The sequence below is a fragment of the Anopheles darlingi genome, chromosome 3, assembly GCF_943734745.1.
Source record: "Anopheles darlingi chromosome 3, idAnoDarlMG_H_01, whole genome shotgun sequence".
Taxonomy (NCBI): domain Eukaryota; kingdom Metazoa; phylum Arthropoda; class Insecta; order Diptera; family Culicidae; genus Anopheles; species Anopheles darlingi.
The window spans coordinates 59,663,897-59,672,615 of record NC_064875.1 but is presented as its reverse complement, the minus strand read 5'-3'; the positions used below and the strand labels follow the sequence as shown (position 1 = coordinate 59,672,615).

At 51.3% G+C, this 8,719-nt stretch overlaps 1 protein-coding gene across 3 annotated transcripts in view; it reads left to right on the top strand.

The window, feature by feature from the left end:
* The first annotated feature begins 1,218 nt into the window (after positions 1–1,218).
* LOC125957927 (homeobox protein meis3-A-like) overlaps positions 1,219–8,719 on the top strand; it is a 53,391-nt gene continuing 45,890 nt past the window's right edge. For 2 of the 3 annotated variants that reach the window (XM_049690975.1, XM_049690973.1), the window contains exons 1-2: positions 1,219–1,512; positions 6,091–6,999. The gene's annotated coding sequence lies outside the window, so the exon portion shown is untranslated. Of the gene's footprint in view, positions 1,513–5,695; positions 5,944–6,090; positions 7,000–8,719 lie in introns of those variants that run through there. The other variant, XM_049690974.1, reaches the window with a different exon arrangement.

Here is an 8,719-nt window from a genome sequence, read left to right as displayed (position 1 = left end):
CGTTAAAACCTGATGCTAACTGTGATTGTTCATTGCCATCCTGTATTTTAGAAATGGGTTATGAAAGGAGTTTTGTGGTTTTAATTATATTTTGTGTAAGAAATTCGTATTATTTGTAACGGCCACAGCAGCTTTGAGGCATTGAAACGGACCGCGAAAACAGGATGGGGAATGTTCATATCTGATAGTACGTCTCAAAAATATGGCCGCATCTGTTTTCAAAAAATGCAGCAAACCAGAATTCAGTTGCTTTAACAAAAGATACTCAGTTCATTGATTAATTTTACAAAAAGCACGCAACCTTAAACAACTAAAAAGTAATAGTATTGTTTGCAATGCATTACCGTCAAAAGAGTTTTTGTAGGATGCAACAAATTCTCAGACTTGAAACAGTAGAGCGGTCGTTACGATCAACACAGGAAGCAATCGCACCAACATCGTCTGCTCTGAAGAAAACTTATAGAACTAATATAGAATGGGTTGCGTCCAAGGAGCAAGAAACACGTGCTGCATTTGAAAAAATGATAATATCAAAAACCTGGGAACTTGGGAAGATTTTCCATAGTGCGCATGTTATATGGCCATATAGCCTTGGAGTCTGTGGTAGAACTGTGGTATTCTTGGCGCTAGCCTTGATTGACTTGGTATATTTTTAATTTTTATTTGAACAAAATTTTCTACAGTTGATTTTCAGCCCCCCAGTTCAGTTCAACGAATTGAACAGCACCCTCAATAAGTCATTTTATTGGTTTTCCCGATCGAACTTTCCTTTGACTAGACGAATTTTCTATCACACGTGGAGGGTGCCCACGTGATATTTTGAATTAACTAGTTTATTTAAATATTTTTTTCGTTTTTAATTTATAAAATCACAATAATTTTCTTTAATTTCCTCCGTTTACCTTTTGGTAAACCACGACAACATCATGCTCTCTTCTCTCAACAAAGCGGGCCTCTCGTAGCGCCGGCAGTTAACGGATGCGGTGTCACCAATACCTGGAACAGCATCATCACTCGTGCTCGTCGCTCTTCTATGCTCGTTTATGCGCTTGCTGGCCTATCTCGCGGCCAGTTCAACCCTTTCCACGGATTTCGGTACGCAATCGGGGAGGGATCGTATCGTTCGCGTTCTCGTGTAACGCCGCAGCACGCGTGATTGTTGTCGCCGGGAATGTGACCGGTGCTAGGTGCTGCGTAAGATTTCGCGTGTTCGATTCTCCTACATTGCTGTGCTTGCTTGTGCAACGTGAGATTTAGAAGTGAAACGAAACGATTTCGGTACCCGTTTGTGGCCACTATCGGCGTGTCCGCGTACCCGGTGTTGCTCTGCTGGTTGGCTACCTGTTTCGAATGACAAGTGTGCCGAACCCACCCGGCCTCCAGCAGCGGCAGTTTGGTGACAAATTTGGTGCCGGTCGCGTGTTGTGCGAGCGAGACGGCGGCAAAACCAACGGAAGAAGGATAGGCGAGAAGGTGGTGGAGGCGGCACGGGTGAAAGGAAAGCGTGGAGAGGTAGGTAAACAAACAAACAGAGTGAAGTGCGGAGGGAACTGAATTCTCTCGGTCGTCGTCCGTTCTTCTTTCGTCATCGTCGTCGTCACCGGTTTCTGTTGGTTTGGCTCTTGGTGCAGGTTTGGTCTATTCTCGCATCCAAGTGTCCCGAGTCAAATCGATCGGAACTTCTCTGCTTCTCTTGGTGGTGCTGCTGCTGCTCTTCGCGTGATCCACACCACGACAACTCGATCGACAGATGGCATATGCGACGGCGATAGATCACGTTGTTCTGATGGAAAAAAAGGGTGGGGGGGGGGGCAGGGGAGGAGACCCATCAGGGGTTCAAATCGAAATGGAGTGGACCATTTCAGACCTCATTTTTGCCATCCTGCGCAGCGCTGTGTGTGTGTGTGTGTGGGGATCGCCAATATTTGGACCGTTGCCATTTGGTGCGATTTGCGGTTTTCGACGATTTGAAAGTTATTTTTATCGAACCGCGGAAAATCCGTGAAAAATAATTCATCCACAACACGCCACATCGATCGTACCTCCCCTCCCCGGTACCTCACGATCGGCGTTCGCCATTCCAGGGACCAGGGCACGTGGACCGATTTTGAAATGATGGCAAAAAATCGTTTTAATTTTTGAAGATTTTCTACTCACTCTGCCTCATTGGCACCGTCATCATCGTCATCGTCGTCATGGGCGTCCACGACGGTGTCGATGCCTACTACTTCAACTCTTCACCGTCGTCGTCGTCGTCGTTTTGGTCGCGCCTTCTTAGATCGAGCGGCGGCGACGTCTGGATCGTGCTTCCTTCACCGGAAAAGGCGGAGCTCGCAGGGCAACCAGGCGCCTCAAGAACCACCGCCGCCAACGTCCTCCGTCGAGTGGTGTGCGCGAGCTCATTTCTGTTTTCTCGTCAGCTCGTCCGGTCCGGGCACTCGACGCGCAAAGCCGTTCGCTGAAAGTGATTTTTGAACCTCGAACCCTCTCGTCTGTGTGTGTGTGTGTGTGTGTGTGTGTGTGTGTTTGGGTCGAGTGTCTCTCGTCTTCTGGGGTTGTAGGAAAGGAAAGGAAGCCCTGCAATGATACTTCAGGCCCAGGTCTAGAGAGTGGCATCCCGAGGGCTTGCAGCCAGAAGCAAGGCTTGTCGTTGTTGAAGATGAAGAAGTCCTCGCCGCGCTCAGGCCGCTTCGAAGTCGTGACGCTGGGTGGCCTAGTGATGTTTCTGGCCGAAGATTTCGTTTGGTTGGGTTGTCGCCGTCGTCGTCGTCGCCGTAATAGTCTGGTGCGTCTCCGGCCGCCGTTTGGACCACTTAAGAGCGCTCGCTTGGTCGCTTCGAAGATGAAATCTCTGCCCTCAGCGACAAGAAGAAGCGTTTTCTGCCTTTTTTCTAAACCGAGGATAACGCCATCTCGGCCGACTAATATACTCACAGCAGAAGCATAGAAGCCGAAGAAATGGCCCGGGGGCCTGGTGTCTTTACAAAATTCATCTCAAAACGCGCGTCACGATCGTGATGCGTGGTGGTGCCACCCCGCCCCCTCCCCCCTCCCCTCTCCCACCTCGAGCATTTCTTCTCCTTGCGCGTTCTTCCAATAACTATTCCTTTGCGAGACCGCGCACAGACACCGACAAGGTGTGTTAAACGGGTTTAAATAATAAATTTATTACCGCTTTTTTGCGCCCTTGCCAAGGCACCAAGCCGCCATTGGCGCGCAAACGAGCCAGATGAGCCACCGAACTGTGGCCCCTGTATTTAGCATTCGCAAGACGTGTGTTCTCGCGGCGCGGCCCTAGGAATACTATAATTTCCCATCCTCCTCCGTCGGCGTGGCGTGGGGGGAACGGTTTGAAACTCCCGCCAAAATGGATCTTCCACCGCTACGTGTGTGTGTGTGTGCGGCGCATTCTTTGCGCGACAAGTCGCGGTAACGTTCGCTCGTTCGGTCGCTGGTTGGTTGGTTGGTTGGTTTGGGTGAATAAATGAATCCTCGCGAAAGGGCTCACGGTCGGAAATTGGAAATTAAATAATTCAACAGCTTATGACACGTATTCTCAAGCCCCCCGGTACCCTAGCTATGTGGCAGTGTGGTGACATCCTGTCCTCCATGAAATCGGAATTTCTGCTGCCTGGCCGCTGGGTTGGGCGAAATATTTCTCTCGAGAGGCGGCGCGAAGGATTCTTTCGAAATTACCATTAAGCAGTGCTCGTACCTAGTCCTAGTCGCTGCCGCTGGTGTCGTGCCGCATCTGCCCAGAATTTGTAATTCAGCGAAAGGACACCAATGGAACATGGGGCTATGAAACGCGTCTGTGGCATGCTGAGATTATTTTTTTAAAAACGAGAGACAGCAAGTGTCAATTACATCTATTGGTTGCTGTCTTCCATGTATTCGCTCGTTTGTAAATGACTTTTGTACCCGTCTGTAGCACAAAAGACTAGGTCACAATAGGCGTGCAGTAACCGAAGGTCCTTGGCGGGCATCTGCACGGTTCGTATGATTCGCGATGAGCGAAAACGTTAACGAAAATCGCGATACTACTTTCGGTGAACTGCTTGCACAACACTTTTCAGCAAAAACCACTCTACAAGCAGCCAAAAGACGGGCTTCTGAAACACTCAGCTCGTCGTCTGTCTAGTTGGCCATACCGGTGACGTCCCTAGCGCCGATCGCGATAACGATGGCAACCGAGAAGGGGCTGCCAAGCGTGCAACCGATTTTACCATGCCCATGGTTTCTTTCCGACCATCGTCGCTTTGATAAATCTTAATTAAACGAACGAGTCTACCGGGATCACTATCGACGGAGTGGGAACACAAGACTCCTAGACCGAAGGTGGATCTGGCAGGCCACTTTGCGCAACGCCCGTTCAAACTAGAGGATTTCCCGTGAAGAACCGGCTCTCCGTGAAGATCCACTCGCTGGCCGCTGTGACTGCTAAGATATTTATTATTTTTCCGCAGAAGTTAGTGAAATGCGGGGGAAAAATGGGCATCTCGCACCTGACGACGAGTGCTGCAGCTGCGTGAGATGAGTTGATGAAAACTCACCTCCTCATCTCACTCGCTCGCTGGATCTTCGCGGGCTGGATTATTATTATTGTGCTGGAATGTTTGCTCGAGCGAGCGCGCGCCTGTGTGTGTGTGTGTGCGATTACTATGGCAGGATACAACAAAAGGAAAAGGGCAGGCTATTGGGAGGGAAAGAGAGTGTGTGTGAGAGAGAGAGAAGGTGATATAAACGCCGCCGCGTCCGCGTTCCGCTTAATGGGAAATCCATAAACAAACCTCCATCATCATCCTTGCTCTCTGCATCATCCTTGTTTCCTGCGAGAGAGTGAGAGCGTTCTCTCTCTCGTATTCTCTCTCTGTTTGCTGTAGCACCGCTCACATACACACATAAATAACCCGAAAATCTTATGTTGGTTTGTGGGTGGCTGGAGATCCAGGAGCACCGCATAAACCCCCCCGCCACCACACCGCAAGTCCAGACCCATATTTCACACCAACGCGTGTGCGGACTTCGGGCATGCTCGGGCCGCGTTCGGCTCTCGGGCGTTCTCGCTCTCTCTCTCTCTCTCTCCGGGGCGCGCTGGCACGCTTGCTCGATAAATTTTCCTCTGCTTGGGAAAACCGGATAACGCGGCGCCTCCATCATGGAGAGCGCGTTCGGTGAAAGTCGTATATTTTCGCTCCGCTGCTGATGCTGCTGCTGCTGTTGCTGTTTGGTGGTGCTATACTACTTCGCTCTGGCTTCGCAAATATATTGCACGACGACGACACACACGGGGTGGATTGCGCTAGTGTTGGTGACCGAGCAGAAACCGGGGGAGGCCGCTGCTGGTTTGGTGTTTAGTCACCACCCGAATACTACGCTATCAGGCAGCAGCAGAGTAGTGTCTGCCCAACAGCAGCAGCAGCAGCAGCAGCAGCAGCAATAGCACCAGGAGCAGCAGCAGTAACCAGAATCGTAATCAGCGCAGCCTACTACAACTGCTGTCAACTGCCAAGCGCCTTTGCGTTTACATACGATTTACTTCCTGGGCGAGCGGTGCGCGTGATTACAGTGGCCACTACTAGAAGTATTCGACAAACTTGTCCGATTGTGCTGTAAGCAACGCACACACAATAGCGGCAAGCGATGAGCAAAGCGTGAATCCGACGGCATCCGAGAGCGTGTGGTGGTGGTGGTGGTGGTCGGTCCCGGTGGTGTGGTGCCGAGAAAAATCCTCGCCAAACGGCAGCATCCTCGAATGCGCCGCTTTGGTCGCCTCGGTGTGTGTGTGTTGGTTGGTTTTCTGGTGAACGACGAGCCATGATGTCGTGGTGATGATGATGATGAGGATGATCATGATGGTGCATTGATATTCGTCTTCGACGTCAACTCCGTTACTCTCGTTTGTTGTCTGTGTCCCATGAGTCGTTGTGCTTCTTGCTCGAGGTGAGTCTCCGTTGTTTGTTGTTTTTGCTATTGCTGGGTGATGCTGCCAGAACGGCACTTCTGGGGCGAGACAAATCAAAACATCAATCCCTGGTTATCGACTAGCCGCTCTCTAACATAAGCCTCTTTTTCTTCTCTGTTTTGCAGCCGGACAATCGTCATCATCATCAGGCGTGTGTTGGAGGGACAAAAGCACGCACGTACGCCTCGCATTTGCAACACGCATTCACTCTTCCCCCCTTGGACGAGTGCGATTGCGTTTGGCTGATAAAACACACTCCGAGGACGACGCATAAACGACGCGCGCGAAGCAGCGAGAACGCACAAAACACACATAAACACCTTAAAGAGGCGCCCCATCGTGACTCTTTTGGCTACCCAGCAGCAGCACGCCGTGTGGTACGTTGGCGGTGATTCGGTTTCGGTCGGTACCTGGCTGGTAGCCCGTTAATCGATGTGCGTGAGCCAACTATTCTCGGCGGAACTCCCTCCCACCGTTCGGGTACCCCGCCTGCTTGTCGAATGTTGACAGCCAGTAGCGCAGTAGCCGACGACGCGGACGACAACGCGGGCCGCCGTAGTTATGAGTGAGCTGCTGCACCCCTGTACGCATCAGATAGTAGACTGATAAGTCGCGCCCGTTCGCATTCGCTTGTCGCAAACCCCCGTCTCCCCGTCGTGGGTGGTCGTGGATTACAAATCGCGGATTTCGCCGTCGTCGCCGCCGCCGGGAAGGCCCTCCATTCGTGTGTGTAATTTGTGTACGGCATCGCGTTGCGACCGGTATCGTGGTTACGGGGTTTTTGGTGCGTTGTCGTGCACATCGTGTGTGGTTGCGTGTGGGCCAATAATGGCAGCATCCCAGTAACCGATGGTTTGTTGTTGACCAACCGTTTTGGCAGCGATAGAAGTGCGTGCGTGTCTCTGTGTGTGGATTTGATGCATGGTGGTGTTGCTGTGTCGCTTGGAAGGTGAATTCGAAGGAAAAGCGCTGCTTCCGGTTGCTGAACGAGAACGTGTGAGAACGAGAGCATATTTGCTGTGCGAGCTGCTCAAGTGAGTTTACAACAAATTATTTTTACCAACTAGTATCGGGGTTTTTTTTCGTTATTTTTCACAATTTGGCCGAATGGGATCTCTTTCGATTACTACATTACACTGCCAAAGGGGGCACGATGTTTAATTAAAATAAAAACCATCCCAGTTACCGAATGTCGGGAGTTCCCTCGATATTTGCCAATCACCGTCGCCGTTGCGGAAATTTTGCCGACATCGTGCACCGGCAGCCTTCTTTGGTCTTTAGTCTTTTGTAATGTCCCATCGCTCCCTTTCCAGAAGGGGATAAAATAGAGAAAAGGGAAATCCGCAGCAGGATCAGCACCTAGAATGGGATGGAAAAGTTGCTCAAGTGTCATTGCAGCACCGACGGTGTGGCACTCGGTATCACCGCCGGGAGTATCGCAGTTTGACGATATACTTTAGCGTTCCCCGTCTCTCCTCCTCCCCCGCGCGACACTAGGCGACTTTAAAAAGGGGTTCGCGTGATTGAGCAAAGAATGGCACAAGGAGGGAAGGAGGAGGTCATTCCGTGCAAAACTTTTGCCTTCAATGGCCAACAGAGGCTCTGTGTGTGCGTGTGTGAGCACCGGAGAATTATAAGAAATTCACAAAAACATTGAGAGCGCAGCAGAGGCAGCGCCGCTGATTTACGGAAAGAGACTCCCACCAGACTCCTGGCATGCTTTGATCCGCTGGTGAACAGCTTTAACGCCAAAAAAAGCAAATCCAGTTAAAGCTGTCTACGCGACTTCTCGTTTTATCTTGTGTGCAGTCAAATCAGCTGCTCAAAAGACCGTCTACACTGTTCACAGTCCCTTAAATCGAGCCTTAAAAAAGGACATTCTTCGGGGACGACGTAAAAAACGGTTTTCCTTGGGTTCTTAAATCTTCTGCAAAACACAACCAGCAACCAGATATCGTCCCTTGAAGAAGGTGAATGAATGATGAAGATGAAGAATCTTCCTTCCTTCGCGACCAGTGGCCGGGGATGGAGTGGCCGCAGCGAAGGAGGGGACTGTTTATGCGCGGGCGCACCGACACCGAAACACCGGCTACCTTTTTGCCGGCGAGCGCGTACCCAATTCGTTAAAGGAGCATCCCCACCACCCCACCGGCCCACACACCCACCCCTCCGAACACGGGTGTACTCAGCAAGTCGGTCAGACGGCACGCCGGCCGGCCAGCCAGCCAGCCAGCCAGTCAGTCGCTTGTAAGATAATAAATCTTGTTGCCCCGGGTTACCTATCCCCGGGAGCGACAGCTCGGAAAAGCGTTGCGGTAGGCCTCGCTTTCTCGTTTGGCGTCCTGCTCTATCTCTCTCGCTCTCTCTCTCTCTCTCTCTGTTCAGGATACACGTGACGGTTGTCATCGTCGACGTCGTGGTTGTCGGCATCACGGCTTTGATGCACGCAACCCCCCACGACACACACACACACACACACACACGTGGCTGTTACGCACCATTCACCACAGAATCAATCAAAATGTTGCGCCTGGCTGCGGCTAGTGACGGTGCCGCGTTTAACGATGGACGACGACCGACCGGCCCATGGGCGTCGGCACATCGTTGGCACAGCTTCGCCGCTACCTACCTACCTACCTACCGAGATGCCGTTGATTGCTGGCTAATTACGGGAGGGACATCCATTTTGTAGTAGCAGCAGCGTGCAGCCCGAAAAATGGTGTAAATGCAAATTCAGCGCTTTGCGGTGAAGAT